The sequence below is a fragment of the Pan troglodytes genome, chromosome 5, assembly GCF_028858775.2.
Source record: "Pan troglodytes isolate AG18354 chromosome 5, NHGRI_mPanTro3-v2.0_pri, whole genome shotgun sequence".
In the NCBI taxonomy this organism is placed as follows: domain Eukaryota; kingdom Metazoa; phylum Chordata; class Mammalia; order Primates; family Hominidae; genus Pan; species Pan troglodytes.
The window spans coordinates 25,576,301-25,603,449 of record NC_072403.2 but is presented as its reverse complement, the minus strand read 5'-3'; the positions used below and the strand labels follow the sequence as shown (position 1 = coordinate 25,603,449).

Sequence of the window (27,149 nt, the reverse complement as noted above, 5' to 3'; positions counted from 1 at the left end):
AAATCATGACTGGAGTATTTGAATAATATCCCTGCCCATATGTTCTTTAAATTCACATAAAATAAGCACTGGTGCATTGTCAAAAACTCTATTGTCTGGCATATTTTTCAAGTAATAGGCATGGAGCTATTGATTTTACAGCAGAACTTTGAATCAAAACCAGAAGTCTGCTGCCATCAAATTATTATCTTGGAACTGTCCTGCAAAATCAATAGAAATGCAGATACAAAATAAAAAAATGGAACCTACCATTTCATTTAGAAAGTGATATGGTTTGGATTTGTGTCTCTACCCAAATCTCATGTAAAATTGTAATCCCCAGTGTTGGAGGAGGGGCCTGGTGGGAGGTGATTGGATTATGGGGGTGGATTTCCTCCTTGCTGTTCTCAAGATAGTCAGTGACTCTCATGAGACCTCATTGTGTAAAAGTGTGTGGCACCTTCCCCTTCACACTTTCTCCTTCTTTGATCATGTAAAACGTGGCTCCTTCTTCTTCACTTTCTGCCATGATTGTAAGTTTCCTGAGGCCTCCTCAGCCATGCTTCCTGTACAGCCTGTGGAACTGTGAGTCAATTAATCCTCTTTTCTTTATAAATTACCCAGTCTCGGTAGTTCTTTATAGCATTGCAAGAACGAACTAATACAGAAACTTATCAGAAACATGTTATCTGTCATATGTTAATAGTTATTTTTTCTAAACATGATTTTTAATGGCTACGTAATATTTCATTTTATTAATATCCTTAAGCAAGCCTCTATTTTATAGTTATGAATCCATTTATTAAATATTGTTATATGCTTTTTACATATCTGTAATATTTCTTTAGGCTATATTTCTGAAAGTGGAATCTGGGTCAAAAACAGACCTTGTTTAAGGCCTTTAGTGTATAATATTGCCTTCAACAGAAATTTCAAACTATTTCCAGGAGAGAACTGCTTCCCAATATCCTTACCAATGGTAAATTTTATTATTTTTATGAATTGTCAATTATGTAAATGAAAATGGAAGTTTATTATTTAACTTGCATTTCATTCATTATAAGTGAAGTTGATTTTTTTCATATATGATCTGTGTGTATTTCTTCTGCACATTTTGTATTCACTACTTTTGCCAATTTTTAAATTTGTATATTTATCATTTTATCATTGATTTGTGAAAGTGTTTCGTAAATTAAAGATTTACAATGTATACTGTAAATACTTTCTAGTTTGTTATTTGTTTTTAAATTATATTTTTTTGTTCTTGAAGTTGCTTTCTCGCCCTTCTTTAAGTTTCAATACAGAGAATTAAGCCAAGATTTTAGACAATTTTCTCATGGAAATAACTGTCTTTGATTAGGTTCCATTAAGTAACATAGATTACGCATGCTACTGTAAACTTCAAAATCAGAATTGGGTCAATGTCACTAAACCAAGGCCTTCTAGCCATAATACTTTTTTTTTAATGTATCACTTATATGTATCATTATCAAAGTACTATGAGAGCAGTTTTCTGAAATGACATTGTAATTCACCAAAGTAATCATGTTGAGGCATATACATTGTGTTTCTAGGTTGTGACTGCTGAGGTTTTCTTATGGAATTTTATCTATTGGTCATGCTCTTTCCTGTCTGCCTCTCTCATTCAATTTAAAAAGCTGAATCTGGGATTATACAGTTAATAGCTTGTGTTTCATCATATTCCACCCTGCACCTAATACAGTATCTTACCATAATGAACTCTTGAGCTCTATTTGTGAATGCCTAATTCAAGGACAACTAGGTGGAGAAAGACAGAAATCTTTTTTTTTTTTCAGTTTTGAATAAAAGCCAGAAAAAATTATGAAGGCAAAGCCTGGCAGTATGTCTAAAATGTATTAAAGGATTAGCGATCTAAACAAGTTTCAAATTCGGATTATTATATAGATCAAGACAAGGAAACATGAGGAAAGTAAGTGACTAGTTCCAGCTGCATGTAATTCAGTCTGATTTCCTGAACAAGTGTATGGGCAGGTTGGAGACCAGAGTTGACCAATAACATGACTTAGACTGAGTGTGTTGGTTGGAGGAGGGGGGCGTCAAAAGAAATGTGCTTTGCAGACTTTCAACTGCAGCAAACAAGACTGACGAAGGGCCCTAGCTGCTAGGCTCTAAAATCCATTGCCATGTCTGGGCTGAGGCCATGCTTCCCACCAGTTTCCTCCAAACTGAGTATGGCAGAGATAACCGAGGCATACCTGTTCTTGTGAGACGTGGAACTCCACTGATGACCAACTTTGGTTCAGGAACTCTCCTATAACCTTCCATAGACCACATGATGGCCTGGGGGTGATTTCTTTCCTCTCTTCTCTCAGGGTCAGACTTGCATCTTGGCCTAATGGGTCTTTTTGTCTTTCTGACTCTTCCCCCATTTTTTTCTCACAGACATTTCCTCTAATAAAGTCCTTGCATGTTTAATCTTGTCTTTGACATCTCCTTCTTAGGAGACCTAGATTAATCTACAGAGAAATTGCTGGCCAATTTGCTTATTCTTTAGAGACTCTGGCTTTTTTTTTTCTGTTTCAAAAAATTTCTAAATCTTCTTAAAGACTTCTTTCTTCAGTAAATGGGAACAGTAAATGGCAAAATGTACATAAAAATTTGCCTGCAATTTTAGTTGGTGCATGAGAATTTTGGAAATCATTCAAGGATCCTCTGAAAAATCCATTGGACACCAGGTCGAGTATCCCCACAATTCTTTCTGAAGACATTGATAGTTGGTATTGATGAAGACTAATTATATGCTTTAAGGACTTTTATCTTCCTCTGGTAATGCAGGCTACATACCCATTCATACTTTGTGGTGATATTCAAATTACTTAACAACCGATCAGAACAATCACTAGCCTCTACAACACAAAGTAGTTCCCACCCTGTTCTTTTCCATTATCTGTCTTCCATGAAATCCATGATAATTCTTAATGTATATATTCTTCTAGATATTTATTATGAACTGCTCAATAACTTTTATTAAATGTCAACAGAGTATGTGGCCTCGGGCAGGGGGAGACATCAGGAAAACCCACACAAAAACTAAGAGACAGGAAAACTAGCAGTAAGGAGTCCCCCTTTTAGTTCAGAGTTAAATGCTAGCATGGCTTGCATGGTTTACATTTGAGCAATTGTTTGTACCCCACTATTCTTTAAATAACCAACAAAAGGTTTTCGAGGCAGCCATTTTTAATTGGTCCAATCCTCATTCATATCTTTTGAAAAACCCTAACAATTTGTGTTGAACTGCATGTCTACCTTCTTGTGTTCCAACTCTTTGGTTCACTTTGTCTGTTGTCTTTCCCATATGGTTCAAAAAAGCACTATGCATAATGCCTTTCTCTAGCATGCCCTTTTGATTCCTAACATTCTTCTGAGGGCCTTAACTCTATAACCATTACCTGAACATGGTGCTTTCATCTAGGATTAAGTTTTGCACTTCTATTGATCTTCCTCTATGGGGTTGAATGTAGTAAATGAACCTCCTAGCTCCCGACAAATTTGCATGTAATTGCCTGTCCAGTCCTGAACGCTGAATACTGGGCTGGAAGAATACACTAGCATTAACAGAGCCAAAAATGTTTTTCTTTCAAAGGCTCTGCTCCTTTGTAAAAGTGGCATATATGGGAAGAATCAGAAGGCTTTCTCAAGGTTTGGGAAAATGGTGAGGTGGGGGGATGTCCGGAAATTATTACCGTGCTATCAAAATTATCATAACCTCAAATGGACCTTTTGAGTAAGTCTAGAGCTGGCATTAACCTCTTTCTGACCACTGAAACATACTGACCTACATTTACATACCCCTAAAGGGAACTGAAATACTTTAATCATGCCTTCTTTTCACTTGAATTTCTTTAGACAGATTTTACTAGGTAGTGATAAAAATTTTGTCCTGTACTGTGTATTTGATGGATTTAATGATCAATCATATATGAAGGGTTATTGTTGAATTATTTTGAATAAAAAAGTAGTTTCACTTGAAGCTAGATAACTTTTATATTTAACGTGTTATATAAACCCTCATACTTTTCCTCTGATCTGTCACAATGGACATGAAAGGTATGAAATTTTTAAGGGAGATATAAAATTTACTGCAGAGAAATGTCTAATTGTTAGACTTTTTATCACAGTTAATTACAAAAATTCAGTACTGCACTGTTTCAAGTCTTGATTTTTAATTTTTAAAAAATTGATGACTCCATCAATATTTGTGTGGGACACTCTTCATTTGCTGTCTCCCCAATGCAACCATATTATATAGCACCCACTCTATTTACTTTAAACATTAAGTGATTGATTCAACAAAAATTAAATGAAATAAAGCTTAATTTACTCTGTAATAATTGGAGACCCAATGCCATGTCTCATATCAAGGGACTTGGGAATTATTTCTCTTTTCTTTTTTTTTTTTTTGAGATGGAGTTTTGCTCTTGTTGCCCAGTTTGGAGTACAATTACATGATCTCTGCTCACTGCAACCTCCGCCTCCTAGGTTCAAGCGATTCTCCTGCCCCAACCTCCCAAGTAGCTGGGATGACAGGCATGCGCCACCACACCTAGCTAATTTTGTATTTTTAGTAGAGATAGGGTTTCTCCATGTTGATCAGGCTGGTCTCGAACTCCTGACCTCAGGTGATCCACCCGCCTCAGCCTCCCAAAGTGCTGGGATTACAGGTTTGAGCCACTGCGCCTGGCCGGGAATTATTTCTTATAAGTAAATCCCTTGTTCCTCTTTGGAGAACGTAGAAGCTCTGCATTCTGATGATATCTGACTGGGAGAGGGGTCAAGGTTCCTCTCCTTGTTTGTCCTATTCAGTCTGATGAGCTGATGGAGTCAGCAAGTTAAAGACATGCTTTGGAATGATCAAGAGAAATTATTTAGGAGGAGGTGTGGTTTGTGAGGAAATGTTGAAAGCATTTTTAAATTGCACTAATAGCTGATGAAGTTCAAGCATTATTAGCACTGACGGGAATCCAGCTGAGTCTTTAGTAACATCATAACTTTTTATACCATCCCTGTGAAAGTGGCAATGTTAATGTTAATTTGAGTTAAATTCTTAAGCATCTTGCTTTTGATTAGTTCAAAATGCCAAATACTAACGCTGTTTCATACAATTCTGTGAGATATAAAAAATAGATATATTTAAATATGTCAATTAGTGCTGGTATTGGCAGCACATATACTAAAATTGGATACAGAGAAGATTAGCATGGTCCCTGCACAAGAATGACATGCAAATTCATAAAAAACATTCCATATTTTAAAAGAAATAAATGAAAATAAATATAGCAATTACATTTGAGAAAGATGAGAAGGAAGATTTCAGAAAATAGAACAAGTTCTATTGTTTTAGACCAGATAATTATGCCAAGAATTATTTCTGTCATTGCCATTCTAGTATTCATGTTAAGGGATATCATCTGACTAATAATAATATCCCCAGACACTGTGTAAAGCCCTATATGTGTTAACTCATTTGATTCAACACAAATAGTGAGAATATGAGATGTGGACAACTTGAAGATGAGGAACTGGATTTTAGGGAGGATAGGGGACCTGTCCAGAGTCACTTTATTTGTAATGGATATTTTCTGCCTTTGAACCTTGATTGTCAGACACAATCATTCTAACTCAAGAAATGCTCAAACTTGTGTTGTATGTGCATTATACTGCATTGAAAACCACTTAGGTGATAAGGGGAGAAGGGTCTTAGTTTAAGAATCAGAAGATCTGTGTTCTAATTCTGACACTAATCTCACTTTCTCCATGAAACAGTTTTTTCTTTTAACTAACAAAATTCAATTAAACTTGTATCGTACAGGTTAAAGGAAGTCAAGCATTTAAGCTATAGCCTATATCTCTCCACATCTTATGTGATAGATACACTCTTCCCCTCCTCATAGTGCTTTTGTCTGAATTGCTCGTTCTTCAGTAAATTTACATGAAGAAATTTATTTAAAATAAAATATGAATAAAACAGTTAACACTAAAAAACATTTTAATATGAAGTCATATCAACATAAAATAATATTTTAAAGAATAACATTATTAAATTCTCTATCATTTTGAAAGAATAGGACAAACATGGCTAAGAGGAAGAAAATGCCCAGTTCTTTGAAATGAGTTCCTCACACTGCATTTAGATCCATCACACCCTAAGATACAGAAGTAACTTGTAGAATTACTGCCAGAAATATTTTGAGAATTTAGGGAGAAAGGAAATACTGTTGAATGGAAAATGTTGCCTCAATCATCATAAAGGAGACAAAATATATGTTTTAAAGTTGCAAAACTGCACACTGATAATCCTGCAACCCTCTGTAGTAGGTTATGGAAGGGACAGTTTGTGGAGGAATGGTCACCAGGAGCCAGCATGGGTTCACTGAGAATGAGCAATGCCAAGGTAGCTAATTTCACATTTTAATGAATTAGACTTGCATGTTTGGGGAATTTTGGAGACATAGTATGTAAATATATTTCTGGACTTGAGTCTAAATAGCAACACATTGCTTAAAATTCCCAGAAATTTTGTATTTACTTTAAACAAATTTTCCTTTAACTTTCGGGATGCCGATTTACTAGATCTTGGTTGGGACCGGGAATGCGTATTTTACAAAGTTCCCTAGGGAGTTCTGATCATCTTCTATGTTTGGAAATATCTATGTTGGGCAATCCATTTTTAAAAATTGGGCAATCTGTTTTTTTTTCTAGCAAATATGAATACATTTCTTTTGACCTCCACTCTCTCCTCATAGATTTAGCATCTATTTTTGAACCTCATAAGGTCTTGGACAATTTGAGAAACATTAGAAGAAAGCAAAGATGCTTATTTGGGAGCATCCTAATGTAGCCATTCCAAGGTTAAATGCACAGATATGAAGCTGGCTTCCTAGATCCGAAGCCTAACTCTCTAGCTGTGTATGTTACTTTATGTGTTTGTGCCTTTGTTTTTACATGTAAAATAGTAATAGTGCTTCCTCATTGGTAATTAATTGAGATACAAATAAAGTACTTACAAAGGTGTCAGTGTATAGGATATTCTCAATTAGAGTTGGCTATTATTATTATTACCATTGGAATAAATACCTATTATTTTTCAGGTGGGACTGCCAAGATGAATAGACATAATCCTCGATTTAACCACTTCACAGTTTATCATCGGAGTCAAGTTTGCAGATAAACAATTGCCATGCAACTTTCAAGGTACAAGTTTAAAAGTATATATGAATTTTATTGGGCAGACATCAGTGACAGCTTCACAGCAATGTTGTCACCTGAGCTGTATATTTAGGTGAATTATTTGGACATGTAAGTAGGGGAAAAGTCATTCCAGATGAAGAGAATGCTATGACGAAGGTGCTGGGGACTGGAAAAGCCTAGCTTTCCAGAGACTGAGTATTGCTTTAGTGGGCAATAGGAGAAGATAGTAAAGAGAGCTATATTAGGATTTGCTTTAGGGGACTCAGTGCTGGCTAGATCCTGAAGGGCCCTAAATACCATGCCAAAGAACTTGGCTTTTTTCCATCCTTAATGAGAGCCATGAAAAGATTTTAAGCCAGGAAATGATGCTATTAGATTTTCATATAGGATTGTAGAAGGCTGTTAGTAGAGTTGAAACTAGAGGCAGGCACACCAGTTAAGAGGCTGTTACTATGATTCAGGCAAGGCTTTGTAAGGGTCAAAACCAGAATGGTGACAATGGGATGGAGAGAGCAATACGTGATAGCTGCTGGTAAGAAGATCCCAGACATCTTGCAGGAGGAATGCTGGTTACTGGCAGATGGGAAGGAATGGGAAGCAAAAAGATTCCCCTGATATGTCACTCAGCAAATAAATGGTTGCATCTTCCTTCAAATTGAGCTAGGAAATACAGCATAAAAAGCATATTTTGGAGGAAATATGGGTTGTGTTTTATTCTTGCTAAGTTTGTGTGTGTGTGTGTGTGTGTGTGTGTGTTGGGGGAAGTGTTGATATATTCAGATAAAGCTATCCAGAAGGTGGCTGGATATTTAGGTCATAATCTTTGGGAAGAAAGCAGGGTTTGGAGCATTGATTTTGGAGTTGTGTCCTAAAGCCACACTTATGAGTTAAGATTCGATTTTACTACAGGTACTGCATGTAACAGTGACTTAACGAAGACAAAAATGCATTTCTATCTCACCTAAAAGAATTTTAGAGATATATAATTCAGAGAGAGAATCATAACTCTACAACAATTTTATCTCGTTCCAGCTCACCTCTCAGCTACCTAGGGCAAAAGCTGCTGCCAGAGTTCTAACATTCATATCTTTGCATGTTGTTATGGGTTGCAATTTGGAGAAGAAAAGAGGGCTGTGATCTTCCTTTCAAAAGAAACTCCTTGGAAGCACCACACTTCTGTTTATTTCTCATTGACTAGAACATAGTGAAGTCATGGGATTCTGGGTAATGTAGTAATTTAACTGGATGGATATATGCCCAGCTAGTTGGAGTTCTGTTATAAATGTAGATTAGCGCCCATCCTGTTGGCCACGTGCCATGAAGTGGCAGGTGCACTGTGGCCCCTGGTGTGGGCCGCAGTGCCTGCTGCCCCAGAGCTGCCTGTGCTGGACATGAAGCGGCCCTTCCTGTGCCGGGAGCTGCTGGGTGGCCAGTACGTGGGCCTCAATGTCCCTGCTTCTGTTAATTGTTCCCTTATGGACATCAAAGTGCTTGCCTTTTCTGGGTAGCATTGCACTGAAGTTTTAGATAGTACAAAGTCTTCAAAAAAGAGCAGCAAGGCAAGAAAAGGCTACTCTTATTTGTCAACTGCAACAGCTACTATCACATATGGTGCCAACAATGTCTTCCCCTAGTTTGTTCCCAGCGTGAGGGCTTCTGCTGATGTGTTGGCCATGTCAAAATCAAATTCGAGTTATCCGATATTCCAGAAGACAAGAATATGGCTTTCAAAGATAGAGGCAAACTCCTGTTTGTGGGCCACAGAACCAAAAAGGAAACTGACTAGGAAGCTGCAGTTGAAAGGTCCCATTTGAGGGATCCACAGCATGATTTAGAACAAGTAAGGAAACCCCATTTTCTTTATGCAGTCTATCACCATCAATGATGACTGGATAAAGAAAATGTGGCATATGTACACCATGGAATACTATGCAGCCTTAAAAAAAGATGAGTTCATGTCCTTTGCAGGGACATGAATGAAGCTGGAAACCATCATTCTCAGCAAACTAACACAAGAACAGAAAACCAAACACCACATGTTCTCACTCATAAGTGGGAGTTGAACAATGAGAACGCATGGACACAGGGAGGGGAACATCACACACTGGGGCTGTCAGGGAGTGGGGGTCTAAGGGAGGGATAGCATTAGGTGAAATACCTAATGTAGATGACGGGTTGATGGATGCAGCAAACCACCATGGCACATGTATACCTATGTAACAAACCTGCACGTTCTGGACATGTACCCCATAACTTTAAGTAGGTTATCCTGATAAGTGTTTGCATTCGCCTTGGTTATGTACTCACTGCATTTGCAGGACATTCTGGTAGTTATTACTGCCCTTGCCATGGGTCACACTATGATGCTTTTGGCAGGATTAGGAAGGGGCTTGCACCTCCCAACCTTGAAGTTCCTTCATATGAGTTTACCAGTGTTGATATAGTCATTGTTGGTTAGAGACTTGGACTCAAGTCTTGGGCTTCTTTGTCACCTCAGAAGAGTTATTTGAGTGCAAGCCTTCTGCACTTCAAGTTGGTTGATGTGAAATATGTAAGAATTGATGATAATGTATTTGCAAACATTAATGTGAAGTAAGTTGAATTTAATGTTGAAGACCCAAGCATTCACTTAATAAAGCCATGGTTAAACATTATTAAGCTCACCCATACACTTGAAAAGTGCAATGTCTTTTAGCTAATTTTAATTAAAATTAGCTAAGATAATTTTTTAGCTAATTTTAATTAAAAATTACAGACTGGTATACAACAAAATATGGGAGAACAGTGAATATTTGGAGGCCACTCTCAGTCTCTGCTACTCCAGGGAGTGGATGCATTGAACCAGGAAAGGATATGAAGTGAGGAAGGTGAGCAGCAAGGATGGAACCTTGAAGACCATTCGAGCATTCCATCCTTTTGTAGCAACCTCTGGTAGGCTCTGCCCGGTTGCTCTTCCTCATCATGTTACATCTAGATGCTCCTTCCTTGTTTCTTTTCAGCCCCTGCTCTGTGCATCTGCGAATACCTGGTTTCAGAACCCAAATTATGTCTACACTATATCAAAGATGTGACTGGAATAATAAAAATAAGTTTATTAAAACATCTACATATTTTTCTATATGTTACTTAAATTAAGTTTGTGTGTTTGAATGAAGTTTTTACCTTAAGTATAGGTATTCTGGAGTACTTTAGGTTGCAATGTTCACAACTTACTTTGCTAACTTGACGTTCACAAATTTTGAAGATTCTCTCTGAAGCATGCTGTAAACCTCCACCCAACTTTTATGTTAATGAATCTTGTTAGGGTGTTGCTGTAAAAACACCAACAGTGGAAAAAACAATACCCTCACATATGTTTTCTTAAAATCAAGCCAACGATGCCCCTACATTTTCCTTCCCTTCCTTCCTTCCTTCCTTCCTTCCTTCCTTCCTTCCTTCCTTCCTTCCTTCCTTCCTTCCTTCCTTCCTGCCTTCCTCCCTCCCTCCCTCCCTCCTTCCTTCCTTCCTTCCATTCTTTCTTTCTTTCTTTGACAGAGTCTCGCTCTGTCCCCCAGGCTGGAGTGCAGTGACGCGATCTCGGCTCACTGCAGCCTCTGCCCCCCAGGTTCAAGCGATTCTCCTGCCTCAGCCTCCTGAGTAGCTGGGACTACAGGCATGTGCCACCACGCCCGGCTAATTTTTTGTATTTTTAGTAGAGGCAGGGTTTCACCGTGTTAGCCAAGATGGTCTCGATCTCCTGACCTCGTGATCTGCCTGCCTCGGCCTCCCAAAATACTGGAATTACAGGCGTGAGGCACCATACCCAGCCCAAAGCCCCTATATTTTAAAAGTTAAACAAGTTCTCACTCATGACACAATTGTCAAATTATTTCATATTAAAAATTTATTTTATTTCATTTTTTAAATTTTTGAGTGGTTTTGTTTTGCAGAGAGTTAGTTTTCCTTTATTTGCTCTAGAATTACTAATCCAGAAAAGGTACCATGGAAAGGCTAATATGGAGAATCTTTTTATTAGTTTCACATTGCAATTTTTATTGCCACATCTGTTATAAATTGGCCATAGATGGTAACTGAGGTTTTTATAAAACTCCTATTTCACTGATCATATGCATTGGGCTTAGAAAAGACCTGTTATAACCTACTTCATATGTATAGTACCTTTGTATCAAAGCTCACCAACAGGAATTTCAAAATAAGCTGACTCCAAGGCAATCAATTAATATCCTTTAAACAGTGTACCACAGAATTTCCAGTAACCAGATTTATTATAACATCATGTGCATTACAATGAAATCTCATAAGATAACTGTCAATTATGTTTTCCTTCATTTCATTAGCAGAGAGGCCAGATATTTTTGTACAGCTGAGAATTCATGGCACTTAGTATACAATTGTATTGTAAATTGCTTTATTTTAAAAAGTGCCTGTTTGTGTCACGGCGTGATTGACATTTTGGCAGAAATGTGTAGAACTCTGAAAATAATGTTTGTTACTTAACTGATGGATTTACAGGAAAGGCTCAAAATGTAAAAAACAATTTTTTTGGTGGAAAAAAATGATAATTGCTTTTGGGACCATATGGCTTCATGGTTAGAGCTGGGTTGTGTGTCTTTCTGAGCTATCTCTCTGTATTTGTATGAGTAAGTAAAAAATACATGTTTATGCATTCATTCACTGCACAAATATTGTACGAATGCCTATTATGTAGGTATTCACCTAGTATGGTGAATACAATAGACCTGGTTCACACCATCAGTGAACAAATAGTTCTATAGAGGAAACAGAAATAAACATGAAGATACCTTTATGTTATATATAAACATATACATAAAATAGATGTTTCAGACACCATTTTATGTCTCCAAAATGAAGTGGTGCTAAACTAAGAGTTTAAAAGTGGGTGGCAAAAAACATATAGAAAACGTTTAACTCCCTCCCTAAAAATAAAGGACATAAAAGGGTCCAGAAAGGGGAACATGTAGAGAGAGAGAATTTTTAGGGAGACCTACATGGGTTCTGTGAGTTCTTTCCCACCTCATCACAATAAGAGATATTAATTGAGTTCAGTTCCTCAACTTACTAAGAAAGGACTCATTGAGATAATCCTGAGGATTGATGCATGTTCCTCAAAGTGAGAAGACCCAGGGGACAATCCAACTCCTACCTAAGACGTGTAACAGGCATGGGATCCACTGGCTGACTTCCGTTGGAAAAGTTGAGGAAGAAGTGACTGCAGTGTTATATAGCCTGAATTAGCAGGTGCTGCTGAGACAAATGAATGTTTCCTGTGCATTAAATTTGGGACAAGTAAGAGAAAGAACATCAGCTTGAGATGATCTCAGATTCTAAGGTCAGATCATCTTTGAAGAAGAAAACAGACTTCACCAAACAGACCCAATCTGTCTAATTCCTTGAGTGCAGGAGCAGAGGCAGTGGTAACCGAGGATCATTGCATTGCCAGCCTCAAGGGAACTGCAGGTGAAAGTTCTCCCAGTGATGGGAGTCTCCAAGAACCCACAAAATGACCCCTGAGAGAGATACTTCTCACCACCCTCCTGACTTTCAGTGTAGGATGCCAACTCACAACAATTATCAGTTGAATGAAAACTTCTATTTCCCCTGGCCCACGTTCCATGAAGGAGTCAGAAGCCACTTCAAGACGGGGCAGAAAGAGTATAAATGAAAGGTTACTTAAACTTCTGCCCTTGAATTTCCTCATGTTTAAAGATAGAGTTAATAGTACCATATCACAGAGTTGTTGAGAGGATTACATGGGGTAAATAAGACCCTTAGAACAGTGATTGACACATAATAAATACTATGCAAGAGTTAGGTATCATTTGAAAAGAGGCAGCAGTAGCTGACACAGTGTCAAAGGAACAAAGGGAGGATGGTTTCAAGAAGACTCTCAACATCAAAAGAAAAAATCAAACAGGGAAGGAAACCTAATACACAGGGCTTCATAAAGTTAGCATTTATTTATTTTACACAATGATTTCATCTCTCCACATCATGTTTCCTTCGGAAACTTTTACTGCGGATCAGGCTTGACATAAATATTGCCAGCTTGATTTGGCTTAAAAAAATGTCCCCTATCCCCCCGCTGCCTTATTGTGAGCATTAACCTGTATGGAATAAGGTCAAACATTGCTAAAGAGAAACAGGTTGCCAATTATCTTTGTTAAATGATAGCATGGTAGCTACATTTCCTTAAATAAATCTCTAATGTTGATCACTGCTTTTGTTTATTGTTGTTAGCACCTTATTGATACCATCAGTAGAACAGACATTTTCAACCGCTCTTTTAGATAGATGACCCACCACCATCAATAGCTTCCTCATGGAGCAGTAGTTCCTGACATAGGGGTGGGGAACTGCACTCTATCTGTAGGGAGAAGAGGTGCATGTAGTTTGATAAACTGCACAGTGATTCTGCTCTAGGTCATCCCTTCCTTGTCAACTCATACATCAATACTCTTCCCATCCCACCTCCCTTTCCACACACACCTTGAGAACCTGATGGCAAGGGTCCAAGATGGTGTAACTAATGAATTAATTCATGCCTTTTTTGTTCAGAAAATGAAATTGATTACTAAATTCATTTTCTAAAAAAAAATTTATTGAGATATAATTTATGCATGATATAATTTACTCATGTAAACTGGACAATTCTATGGTTTTTAGTATAGTTAACAGATATGTGCAACCATCCCCACAGTCAATTTTAGAATGTTTTCATCATCGCAAAGAGAAACGCTCTACCCTTTAGCTATCACCCCATTGTCTCTTATCCCCCACTCTGAGACCCATAGTCCTAAATAACCACTAATAGATTTTCCTATTCTGGACATTTCCTATGAATTCATTATATAATTCATGTTGTGTGTGTGTGTGTGTGTGTGTGTGTGTGTGTGTGTGTGTGTGTCTGTGTCTGTGTATGTGACTGGCTTCTTTTCCTTAGCATAATGTTTTCAAGTTTCATCCATGTTGTAGCATCTATCAGTACTTCATTTATTTTTATTGCCAAAAAATATTCCAGGGTATGGCTATACCATATTTGTTTATTCATTTTTGCTCATCTATTGATGGACATTGGTGTTACTTCTGCAGTCTCTTTCTCCTTTTTGTGTCTTTGCATCTCAACTATGCAGTGCATCAAATCATATAATTATTCCGGATGAAGTTAATGGATATTAGTGGCTATCCATGTACCAAATTAACTCAAGAGAGTAGTATAGCTTAGAGAATTATAAACAATAATGTTGGTTATGTTACCATAACCAACAATACGTAGAGCTGATGAGTTTCAAATGCTAAAAAGTGAAGTAGAGCCAGCAAAACTGAAATGAGTTTTCAGTGCTAAGGACTGTCCACGTGTCTTGGAATACTAGAGTCAGTTCGCCTGTTCCTATCCCTGCTGCTAGCTAGCACTGACGCTTCATTTGCAGACTGAAGAACAGGTAAGGATTAAATCATCAAGAATTTCTAAAAATAAATTATATACTTATTTTTAACAATCATTTGCAACTTCAGCAAACATTTTTCTTAAGGTACATAGCAGCTTTTAATCCACTGCCAAAATATTAGGGTGAATAGGCTTTTTTTTTTGTCTTGGCAGAGTGTACATAAACATACGATGCCTTGCTTAAATATTCATAGACTCCCAGCTCGCAGTACAGTAACTTAATAATAAAATATTTTGAAGAGGGAATGATGCTGTGGAGCTTGTGATACCACTAATGGATTTGAAGAGGATGCTAATGCATTGTAGGAGGAAGTGAATTGAGCTCTCGTGTGTAAAGGAGGATTATAAAATATAATTATGAAAAAGCAATAGTGGCAGGCTTGAGGAAGTTCTGTTGATGTGTGGGTACTACAAACGACATGTTTTGTTGATGAGAAAGAGGCTTAGATGGATATTTACTGTGCTAGCAATCTTCTCTATCCGGAAACATGAAATGCATTATAGAAATGGCCATTTTGTGAACTCCACAGTGAAAATTAAATAGTGTAAGATGGAGGCTGACAAGACCCATGCAGCTTTTCATTTCAAATAGCAGTTGTCTAGGAAGGCGAGGTTTTCACATCAAGAGTTTCACGAAGACACCGGAAGAAAAAAAAGTGATATGACTGTCAAAGTAGAGGGAAAACTTTTTTTGCAAAAAGAAGCTTAAGGAATTCTAGAAGATTAAATAATTCATGGCATCCTGCAAGAAGTGGAGGAAACATGAAGACTTTTCTGAATATCATTTCCTGGGTACAGCTTTGAAAACTTCTTATAAATTATGGGCATCAGTGGGGGCAACTAGACTGGGGCATACAATTAAAATCTTGACTTTCCTTAGTTTCTATTCCTAATCTCATTGCTTTACCTAAGGCTCTGCCCCCTCAGGCAAAAGGAAGAAATGTTCTTAGAATGTTACTCTAATATTTGCTGAAAGAATATACAATGCCCAATAATTAAATGCAGGTAAGAACATTGAAGAGACAGGTCATAAGTGATATAGCTTTAGTCTTAAACTATGGCCCCTTTTGTTCCTGGGAAATTATTATTATTATTATTATTATTATTATTATTATTGAAACAGGTTCTTCCTCTTTCCCAGGCTGACCTTGAACTCCTGGCCTCAAGTAATCCTCCCACCTTGGCCTCTCAAAATGCTGAGACTACAGGTGTAAGCACCCATGCCTGGCTGGAAATTCTTAATGATATGAATTTAATTCTTAATGATATTAAAGCTCAGTGTTTTACTCCAACCTATATTTTTTTCTCTTTTTGAGACAAAATCTTCCTCAGTTGCTCAGGCTGGTCTTGAACTCCTGCCTCAGACTTCCGGGTAGGTGGGATTATAGGCACCCACCACTGTGCCGGGCTTACTTCAATCTTTAAACAAGAGTGATATACGAAATAGGAATAAAGTTTATTTTGCAGAAGCACATAAGAATGTTGCCCTTTTATGGAGCTATTTGGGAGGATAACTGAGTGCTGTAATAATTTTGACATTGTTTAAAACATGTATGAAATGCTGTGATTCTCTAAATAAATTGTTTAAAAATTATAAAAAATTCAAACACACAGAAAATATATGCAACACCAAGTTTAAATAGTTAACATTTGCCGTGTTTACTTCAACTCTTTCTCTTCTCTTTCTCTCTCTCCATCTTTCTCACTTTCACAACACACACACACACACACACACACAGATTTTATACAAACAGCACTCTACAGCTATATCTACATTTTCACCCTCAGAGGAAGACACTTTTGAGAAATTGATGTGAACTTTTCCCAGGCATTTTTAAATGTTTTTGAAACTCTAAATGCATGAAAACTTACAATATGATTTAAAAATGTATATTTTTGATGTTCCCCTGAAAGTGTCCTTTTGCAACTTATTTTTTTCACTCAACAATATGTTTTAAGGTTTGTGTAGATATATGTTCATCTATTTAAACTGCTATATAGTATTCCATTGTATTAATAAACCACAGATTTTTTTCATGAGTTTTTTTCCCTGAAGGACTAAATATAAATATGTGTATTTTATAAATTAACAGCTATTCAGGGTTTTATAACATTTAAATTTACATCCTTTGCTCACTGTTTGACTGAAATTTTTGTTTTTTTTTTTGTTTTTTTTTTTAAAGATTTCTTCCTATGTCCTGGATGGTATTAGTTGTTTGCATTTGTATAATACAGAACATAGAATTCTACAAAATAGTACTACAAAATCTCCCAATCTGTTATCTTTTTTGTTTGTTTCTCCTTTGTTAAAAAATCTTTTTCGCATTGAAATTTTTTAGTTGCAATGGTCAGATTTAGCATCTTTTTTTTTTTTTTATCTTATTGCGGTGTAGTGTTTATATAAAAATCCTCGTGTCTGGTGCGATGGCTGACACCTATAATCCTAGTACTTTGGGAGGCCGAGGCGGGTGGATTGCTTTGAGCTCAGGAGTTTGAGACCAGCCTGGGGAACATGGCAAAACCCTGTCTCTACAAAAAATACAAAAATTAGTCAGGCATGGTGGTGCATGCCTGTAGTCCCAGCTACTTGGGAGGCTAAGGCTGGAGAATCTCTTGCAGTGAGCCGAGATCATACCTCTGCACTCCAGCCTGGGTGACAGTGAGATCCTGGCAAAAACAAAAAACAAAACCTAAAAAAAAAAATTCTCTTCGACCCAAATATTGTACATTATTCTTTATATTTCATTCCAAAATTGCAGAGTTAACTCTTCACATTTAGGTCTTAATCCATTTCTGTGTGTGTGTGTGTGTGTGTGTGTGCATGCATGTCTGTAATGCAAGGTAAGGATCTAGTTGCATCTCTTACCATACATCAGTAATTATTTTATCACCATTTAATTGAATAGCCCATCTTTCCCCAGTGATTTGTTAGGGCAGGTCTGTCATATCCTAAGCTCATATACATACAATAGTCTGTTTCTAACTGGGCAAATGGAGTGGAATTGTTCAGCTGTATAGCAAGTGTGTTTTATTTTATAAGAAATATCAAACAGCTTTTTATGGTGACTGTACAATTTTGCATTCCCACAGGTACCCTGTGAGAGTTTCAGTTGCTCTATATTCTCGCCAGCACTTGGCATGGTCAGTTACTTATTTATGAATTTTTAATATTAGCCATTGTAAAAAGTGTGTAGCAGTTTCTCATTGTGCTTCAGGTGTTTGTCATCTGTAACTTTTTTGATAATGTGTCCATTCAGATTTTTGTCCATTCTTTTATTGGTTTCTTTATTGCTGAGTTTTGATAGTTTTTTATATATTCTGGATACAAGTCTTTTGTCAGACATGTGATTTGCAAATATTTTTTCTCAATTGGTAGTTTGCCTTTCATTCTACTATGTTTTTCACAGAGCAAATAATTTTAATTATGAGGAAGTCCAAATGATTGGTTTTTTTTTTTTTGTCTTTTATTGGTTGTGCTTATGGTATTGTGGCTAAGAATTCTTTGCCTAGCCCAAGGTCAAAAGCTTTTTTTTCTGATTTATTTAAAAAGTTTTAACAGTTTTACATTTTTTACTTTTATACCTATGATCTATTCTAATTTAATTACAGTAATAGGTGTGAGTATAGGTTGATTAGCTTTTTGAATACAAGTGTCTAATTGTTCTTGTAACATTTGTTGAAAAGCCTATTCTTTCAACGAGTTGCCTTTGTATCTTTGTAAAAATCAGTTGGGCATATTTGTGTGGGTTTATTCTGATACTATAAGTTTAGTCTTGATAACCATACCTTTATAGTAGATTATAAAATCACATAGTATGCATCCTGCAACTGTGGTCTTTTTCAAACATTTTCCTTTGGGATTTTGATTGGGTTCATATTAAATCTATACTTAAATTTGAGAAAAATTTTCATGTTAATAATATCAAGTTATTAAATATGTGAACATGATAATCTCTTCATTTTATATAGATTTGTTTAATTTCTTTCATCAGTGTTTTGCAGTTTTTAGCATACAGATCCTGCACAGAGATATTAGAGTCTAAGGAACTGGACACTTGGGGAGCTGTCAGGGTACAGGTAGCAGCTGCGGGGGAACTCAGGTGGAATGAGGGGCATCAACAGTGCCTAATTTAATTTGTCTATGGCTAGGTTTAATTTTTTAAATCCAATCTGAGAATCCCTGTTTTTCAGCTGTTGGTTTGTGTCTATCTACATTTATTTGAGTTTGTGTTTCTACTTCCTACTTTTATGCTGTTATTTATTGCATTTTTCTTGGCTTTTTTCCTTCTCTACAGGTACCTATTAAATGTATTAAATTTTGTTTGTCTTCATTTTTTTCCCTTTTCTAATGGTTTTGAAGATAAAGATTTTGTTTGTATTTTCTTAATAGCTACCTTTAAAATTTGAGTAAGAAATCTTTAACTTAACCTAAAGTTAAGTATTGGTTATCTTTAACTTTTTCAAGACAAAAGAAGCTAAATTTTTAAATCTGCAAATCTCTCATGCCATATATGAGTAATTATGTGTAATATTTTAATTTACATTTTATCTTATATTTAGCTGGTGTTATTTTATGAAGTCCATACTTGCTCATTGATTGATTTGTTTAGTATTGTTTATTGCATCTACTCCTTCAATTTAGGCTCAATTATCTTTTTCATTAAATATTACTTAGCATTTCTTTTAGTGAACATTTGTAAGTGGTACATTTCCTTAGATTTTCTTTCTTTTTGCCAATTTTTTCTCGCTTTTAAGAAAGTATAGTTTAGTTAGACGCAACTTCTTGTTTGACAATTATTTTCTGTAAATATTTTCAGCATATAATTCCATTGTCATGTAGCCTCTATTGTCTGTTATCTATTTAATTTTGTCCCTTTGCAGATAATTTACTCTGCCTTCTGGTGGCTTTTAAATTCATTTCTCTTTTCTAGTACTCTTTGGTTTCAGGATAATGTGTCTAGGTGTGGATTTATTTTTATTTATGCTCATTTAGAGTCACTGGACATGCATCTTCAATCTGAGAATTTACGTATTTCATCTTTTCTAAGAAATTTTGGCTATTGTGTCCTTGCAAATTATCTCCCTCTATCCTTTTCTTTTGGAACTGATCTTAGCCATGTATTGAAAGTCCTCATTTTTATCTGTTATGTCTCTTTATCACTGCTTTATATTTTCTAACTTTATGATTTTCAGTGCCTTATTCTGTGCAATTTCCTTAGATCCATATTATAGTTCACAAATTCTCTCAGCTGTGTCTAATCTTTTCTTTAAGTTGTCCATTGAATTTTTAGCATAATGTTTTTAGCCTAATGTTTTCAAGTTTCATCCATGTTGTAGCATGTATCAGTACTTCGTTTATTTTTATTGCCAAAAAAAAATTCCAGGGTATGGCTATGCCATATTTGTTTATTCATTTTTGTTCATGTGTTGATGGATGTTTTTGTTACTTCTGCAGTCTCTTTCTCTTTTTAATTTCAATGATTATATTTTTTATTTGTACAAGTTCTATATGGCTATTTTTTTCCAGTTTTTTTCCCCCAGTCTCTTATTTTAGCTTAAGCAACTTGACAACTGGCTTTTATGTTTTTAATTATTTTACTTATTCTTTATTCACTTTCTGATTTTTGTTTTATCATCTGAAGTTCTTACAATTCAAATCTTGCTTAGGCTTGTGCATGTTGGATTGATTTGTTTTGTGTTTGGCAATTTTTCATTGTGATCACATCTTTTAGGTAGGGCTTATTCTTTCTATGATAATCCTTTGGGTCTGAGCTTTGGACATTTCTAGGTGCTCCGGGACTATCAATGGTTCATGACCAAGTTCTGTATTACTTATCAGCTTGGAGTTTCCTAGACCATGTCGTAGTATCTGACCATGGAGAAAATATATGTGGATTGATACTTTATTTTCCTTTCTTTTTCAAGTCGGAGTCTCACTCTGTCACCCAGGCTAGAGTACAGTGGTGCCATATTGACTCTGCAACCTCCGCCTCTCGGGTTCAAGCGATTCTCCTGCCTTAGCCTCCCAAGTAGCTGAGACTACAGGCATGCACCACCATGTCTGGCTAATTTTTTTGTTTTTCTAGTAGAGACAGGATTTCACCATGTTTGCCAGGCTGGTCTCGAACTCCTGACCTCAGGTGATCTGCCTGCCTCAGTCTCCCAAAGTGCTGGGATTATAGGGGTGAGCCACCATGCCCGGCCGCAATTTTCAAGAGAGGTTTTTTGTTTGCTTGTTTTTCTTTTCTAGCAGAGCCCAGAAAAAGACCGGTAAGATTCTTTGGCCTTTCTTGTTCTCTTCCTGTACCTACTGTCAGATTTACCCCCTTGTCCTCTTTGCCTTATATGGTTTCAAGGATCCCAGTTTTATGAGCTGGTTACAGGCGTGAGCCACTGCGCCCGGCCTTCTTTCTCAACTCCTTTTTTTACATAGAGGGTGGCCTTATGTTTGTTCATCACGTGGATACTAAAAACCAGGCCATAAGTGACCAAGATAGAATCTTCCCCTTTCCCCAAACTAGACAGCCACAGAGTATGCTCAAGTCCTACTATCTGATTTTTAAATTCCCTTTTCTTTCTGGCTTCTAGAGATTACCTTCTAATTCCTGAAAGCTCAGCTAAGCATTTAAAAGGAGTCTGGCTATCTTTTATTAACTGTTTCTTAAAGTTTGTATCAAGAGAGTCTTCAGACTTTGCCATGTTCCTAACTGGAAACTCTACAGTAATTCTTCTGAAATAGATTTCAGAACACCCTTCTGACCTGTAGTCTAAATAACTTTATTAGTGAATAGTCATATACTACATGCCCAAGGTTGCAGAGATTCAAATAATAGCCTTTAGGACAATGCCACTAAATTTACCTCCAGTCTAAGATTTGAAATTGAGCTTTATGAGAATGAAATGAATAGAACAATGCATTTTTTCCAATGTACATTATGCAATGCTGTCACATTATGCAGAACCTGTGACATTAAGTAGACCAAACATAAAAACTCAAGATTTGTATATTTTTCTCTAAGTCCAAGAGTGCTGCTGAATAATCTAGAGTCATAGCAAATAGAAAGAACCCGTCAGATTTATCACACTTTATACTTTTAGCTAACCCAGGGTTTGGAAAATTCTTGTCTTTTTTTTTCTTTATTTTTTTCTATATGTTCTCTTTCTGAGATAATCTGACAGGTGGCTGACAATGATTTAAATAGGACTTAATCTGATCAGTAGAAAAAAGAAGTGTAGGAACTCATCTTACTCAAACCCTGAAATGCTGCATTTTCTATTCGTAATGGTAACCCTCATGCCTGTGATACAGGACTGGAGTCTCAAGTGTGCCTTTAGTTTTCAGAAATTGCAAAAAAGTTGCTTATTGCTCCATCCAGGATAACCACTGTATACTTTTGTTTTAAAACCGTTCTTAAAGTAACTAAAAAACCCCAATCTTTTGAAGAGTCAGCAGCAATTTAGTAATTAATACGGTAAACATGTTAGCCCTATTCAATGCAGTGTAATTTTACTGACCTTCAAAGAGAATCTTCTACAGAGAATTCACTCCTGAGTAGCTGAGTAGTAGTCACTCTAGCCAACGACGTAAGTGAAGACCATGGGCAGGGAGGTTTTCTTGGAGGCTTTTCTTTCAGCTGGCAATGAAGAGAAAAAAAGTATAGAAATGGAGAAGGAAGCACAAAGCTTTTTACCTTAAATAGGAATAGAATCTCATAAAATCCTAAAATAGTAGGATGGATAAATCAAGGTTAAACTGCGATAAGGTGGCAACATATAACTAAGGATGGACAGAGCCAGACACAGATTCTGAGGCTTCTAACCCCCAAATTAGAGTATATTTGAACACTAAATAAGTCACAAAACTTTTGAAGGCAGAGACTGCTTATTTTATTGTTCCTCTCATGTCCAGAACAGTAGTTTATATACAGCAGTATCTTACTTTTTTTTAATGTAATAAATGAAAAAAATAGTTGGGTGGAGGCAGTGCTCCATTGTACTTTAATGTATTATAGCTTTATAGCGAGTCATTTTGATAACTTTTCAATCTTCATGAATATATCTCTTTATTTATCAATATTTTATGGCATTGCCTAATTATGTTACTATATTAATATTACCCAAGATGTAATATTTTTTATTTCAAATACATATAATTGTCTTAACAATCTGCTTTAATTTTTAAAGTTAATTTAAATTTTAAGTTCTAGGGTACATATGCAGGATGTGCAGGTTTGTTACATAGGTTAACGTGTGCCATGGTGGTTTGCTGCACCTATCAACCCATCACCTAGGTATTAAGCCCAGCATGTATTAGCTATTTTTCCTGATGTCTAGCTTCCCCTACCCCATCCCCCGAGAGCTCCAGTGTGTGTTGTTCCCCTCCCTGTGTCCATGTGTTCTCGTAGTTCAGCTCCCACTTATAAGAGAAAACACGCAGTGTTTGGTTTTCTGTTCCTGCATTAGTTTGCCGAGGATAATGGCTTCCAGCTCCGTCCGTGTCCCTGCAATGGACGTGATCTTGTTTCTTTTTATGGCTTCATAGTATTCCATGGTGTCTGTGTACCAGATTTTCTTTATCCAGTCTATCATTGATGGGCATTTGGGTTGATTCAATGTCTTTGCTGTTGTGGATAGTGCTGTAATAAACATATATGTGCATGTATCTTTGTAGTAGAATGATTTATATTCCTTTGGGTATACACCCAGTAATGTGATTGCTGGGTCAAATGGTATTTCTGCTTCTAGATCTTTGAGGAATAACCACACCATCTTCCTCAATGGTTGAACTAATTTTCATTCCCATCAACTGTGTAAAAGCGTTCTTATTTCTCCACAACCTCACCAGCATCTGTTGTTTCTTGACTTTTTAAAAATTGCCATTCTGACTGGCATGAGATGGCATCTTATTGTGGTTTTGATTTGCATTTCTCTAAATCAGTGATGATGACCTTTTTTTCATATTTTCCCCACATGAATGTCTTCTTTTGTGAAGTGTTTGTTCATGTTCTTTGCACATTTAATTTTTTATTCTTTTCACAATTATCTACAACTGGAGGAAATCTGCTTGGTGAAATTTTACTATTCTAAATAGGCACCACCATCAACCTTGAAGAGGTGAACTGAAGTGTAAGTTGGCCATATTTTAAAACTTTCTTCTATATTAGTGACAAATGTTACACACTGATTTATAATTTTTTAAAAATTTTAAATATATGGCCTTTATTTAAAGATAATATAAGGGAATAAGGACTGGCAGGTATGACCTGAGCATTGACTGAATAATCTATGAAAGGTTATGTATTATATATGTAGAAAATATTCGTTCTTATATCCACAGAGCTACAGATAGGTGTTGATAACATCATCATTATCCTCTATTTATTGGCCACCTCTAGGGTTCTCAGTTGGACAGGAAAGTTTTTGGTTCTCCATCTACTGTCTTATAATGTGTTTTCCTTGGGGACTAATTGGTGTGACATGCATTTTAAGTTGATTTTCCAATGAAGTATTGGCTTGGACTCATCCAAACATTTTTGTCTTGTTTGTGGCAAATGGCTGGCCAGTGTTTAAGCAAGCAGAATATTATAATGAAGAGCTTTTCTTTCCTTGTAAGGATAATTGCTTACTAATGAATCAAGTCCCCATCTTCGTTTTTTATTTGTACCAATTTATGGAGTAAATGTGATTTTATAATATGTATATAATGCATAGTAATCAAGTCAGGGTATTTAAGGTGGTCATCACCCATGTAAAATACATTTTTTTTTTGGGACGGAGTCTTGCTCAGTCGCCCAGGCTGGAGTGTAGTGGCGCGATCTCGGCTCACTGCAAGCTCCGCCTCCCAGGTTCACGCCATTCTCCTGCCTCAGCCTCCCAAGTAGCTGGGACTACAGGTGCCCACCACCAAGCCTGGCTAATTTTTTTTTGTATTTTTAGTAGAGACGGGGTTTCACCATGTTAGCCAGGATGGTCTCCATCTCCTGACCTTGTGGTCCGCCCCCCTCGGCCTCCCAAAGTGCTGGGATTACAGGCATGAGCCACCGCGCCCAGTCGTACAATACATTTTTTTTAAGTATAGTCATCCTACTCTACTATTAAACATTGAATATATTCCTTCTATCTTACCGTATGGTTGTACCCTTTAACACATTTTTCTTCACCCTCCCTCCTATCTGCTCTCCCATTCATGATTCTCAGTCTCTGTTTTCTGCCTTTTCACTCTCTACCTCCATGCGATCAAACTTTTTAGCTCCCACATACAAATGAAAGTGTATGATATTTTTCATTTGTGCCTGCCTTACTTCATTTAAGACCACCTCCAGTTCCTTCTATGTTGCTACAAATGACATTATTTCATTCTTTTTAAATAGCTAAATAGTATTCCCTTATGTATATATACCACAATTTCTTTATCCATTCTTCCATTGACAGACACTTAGTTTGATTTTATCTCTTTGCTATATTCTGAATAGTACTTCAATAAATGTAAAAGTGCAGATATCCATTTGATATATTAGTTCTTTTCCCTTGGGTAGATACCCAGTACTGGGATTGCTGGATTGAATGGTAATTCTATTTTTATATTTTTGAGAAAACTCCATGCTATTTTTCATACTAGCTGTACCAGTTTACATTCCCACCAACACTGTATGAGAATTCTCTTTTCTGTGCATCTTCACCAACATCTGTTATTTTTTGTCTTTTTAACAATAGCCATTCTGAGTGGGTTAAGATGATACCTCATTGTGGTTTTGATCTGCAATTCTCTGATGATTAGTGCCAGGGAACATTTTTCCATATACCTGTTGGCCATTTGTATGTCCTCTTTTAAGAAATGTCTATTTCCTCTGTATACGTTTTTTATTTAATTTTTAAAAAATTTTATTTTATATATGTATATATTTTTATTATACTTTAAGTTCTGGGGTACATGTGCACAATGTGCAGGTTTGTTACATATGTATACATGTAGCATGTTGGTGTGCTGTACCCATTAACTCATCATTTACATTAGGTATATCTCCTAATGCTATCCCTCTCTCCTCCCCCCACTCAACAGGTCCCAGTGTGTGATGGTCCCCTTCCTGTGTCCAAGTATTCTCATTGTTCAATTCCCACCTATGAGTGAGAACATGCGGTGTTTGGTTTTCTGTCCTTGCGATAGTTTGCTGAGAATGATGGTTTCCAGCTTCATCCATGTCCCTACAAAGGACATGAACTGATCATTTTTTATGGCTGCATAGTATTTCATGGTGTATATGTGCCACATTTTCTTAATGCAGTCTGTCATTGTTGGACATTTGGGTTGGTTTCAAGTCTTTGCTATTGTGAACATAGCAGCATGATTTATATTCCTTTGGGTATATACCCAGTAATGGGATGGCTGGGTCAAATCGTATTTCTAGCTCTAGATGCCTGAAGAATCGCCACACTGTCTTCCACAATGGTTGAACTAGTTTACAGTCCCACCAACAATGTAAAAGTGTTCCTATTTCTCCACGTCCTCTCCAGCACCTGTTGTTTCCTGACTTTTTAATGATCGCCCTTCTAACTGGTGTGAGATGATATCTCATTGTGGTTTTGATTTGCATTTCTCTGATGGCCAGTGATGATGAGCATTTTTTCGTGTGTCTGTTGGCTGCATAAATGTCTTCTTTTGAGAAGTGTCTGTTCATATCCTTCACCCACTTTTTGATGGGGTTGTTTGTTTTTTTCTTGTAAATTTGTTTGAGTTCATTGTAGATTCTGGATATTAGCCCTTTGTCAGACGAGTAGATTGCAAAAATTTTCTCCCATTGTGTAGGTTGCCTGTTCACTCTGTTGGTAGTTTCTTTTGCTGTGCAGAAGCTCTTTAGTTTAATTAGATCCCATTTGTCAATTTTGGCTTTTGTTGCCATTGCTTTTGGTGTTTTAGACATGAAGTCCTTGCCCATGCCTATGTCCTGAATGGTATTGCCTACGTTTTCTTCTAGGGTTTTTATGGTTTTAGGTCTAACATTTAAGTCTTTAATCCATCTTGAATTAATTTTTGTGTAAGGTGTAAGGAAGGGATCCAGTTTCAGCTTTCTACATAAGGCTAGCCAGTTTTCCCAGCACAATTTGTTAAATAGGGAATCCTTTCCCCATTTCTTGTTTTTGTCAGGTTTGTCAAAGATCAGACAGTTGTAGATATGTGACATTATTTCTGAGGGCTCTGTTCTGTTCCATTGGTCTATATCTCTGTTTTGGTAGCAGTACCATGCTGTTTTGGTTACTGTAGCCTTGTAGTATAGTTTGAAGTCAGGTAGTGTGATGCCTCCAGCTTTGTTCTTTTGGCTTAGGGTTGACTTGGCAATGTGGGCTCTTTTTTTGGTTCTATATGAACTTTAAAGTAGTTTTTTCCAATTCTTTGAAGAAAGTCATTGGTAGCTTGATGGGGATGGCATTGAATCTATAAATTACCTTGGGCAATATGGCCATTTTCACGATATTGATT

General features: G+C 36.6%; 1 long non-coding RNA gene, 1 other non-coding gene and 1 pseudogene across 2 annotated transcripts in view; all 3 read left to right on the top strand.

Annotated features, from left to right (window-relative positions):
• Nucleotides 1-27,149, top strand: part of LOC134810172 (uncharacterized) — a 498,390-nt gene that overhangs the window by 151,236 nt on the left and 320,005 nt on the right. The window contains exon 10 of the long non-coding RNA XR_010157579.1: nt 7,110-7,212. This is a non-coding gene — a long non-coding RNA (uncharacterized LOC134810172). The remainder of the gene's footprint in view (nt 1-7,109; nt 7,213-27,149) is intronic.
• Nucleotides 5,168-5,272, top strand: LOC112209576 (U6 spliceosomal RNA). The gene has a single exon (XR_002944413.1). It is a non-coding gene; the product is annotated as a U6 spliceosomal RNA (small nuclear RNA).
• LOC100609370 (cytochrome b-c1 complex subunit Rieske, mitochondrial-like) lies at nt 7,357-9,886 on the top strand (annotated as a pseudogene).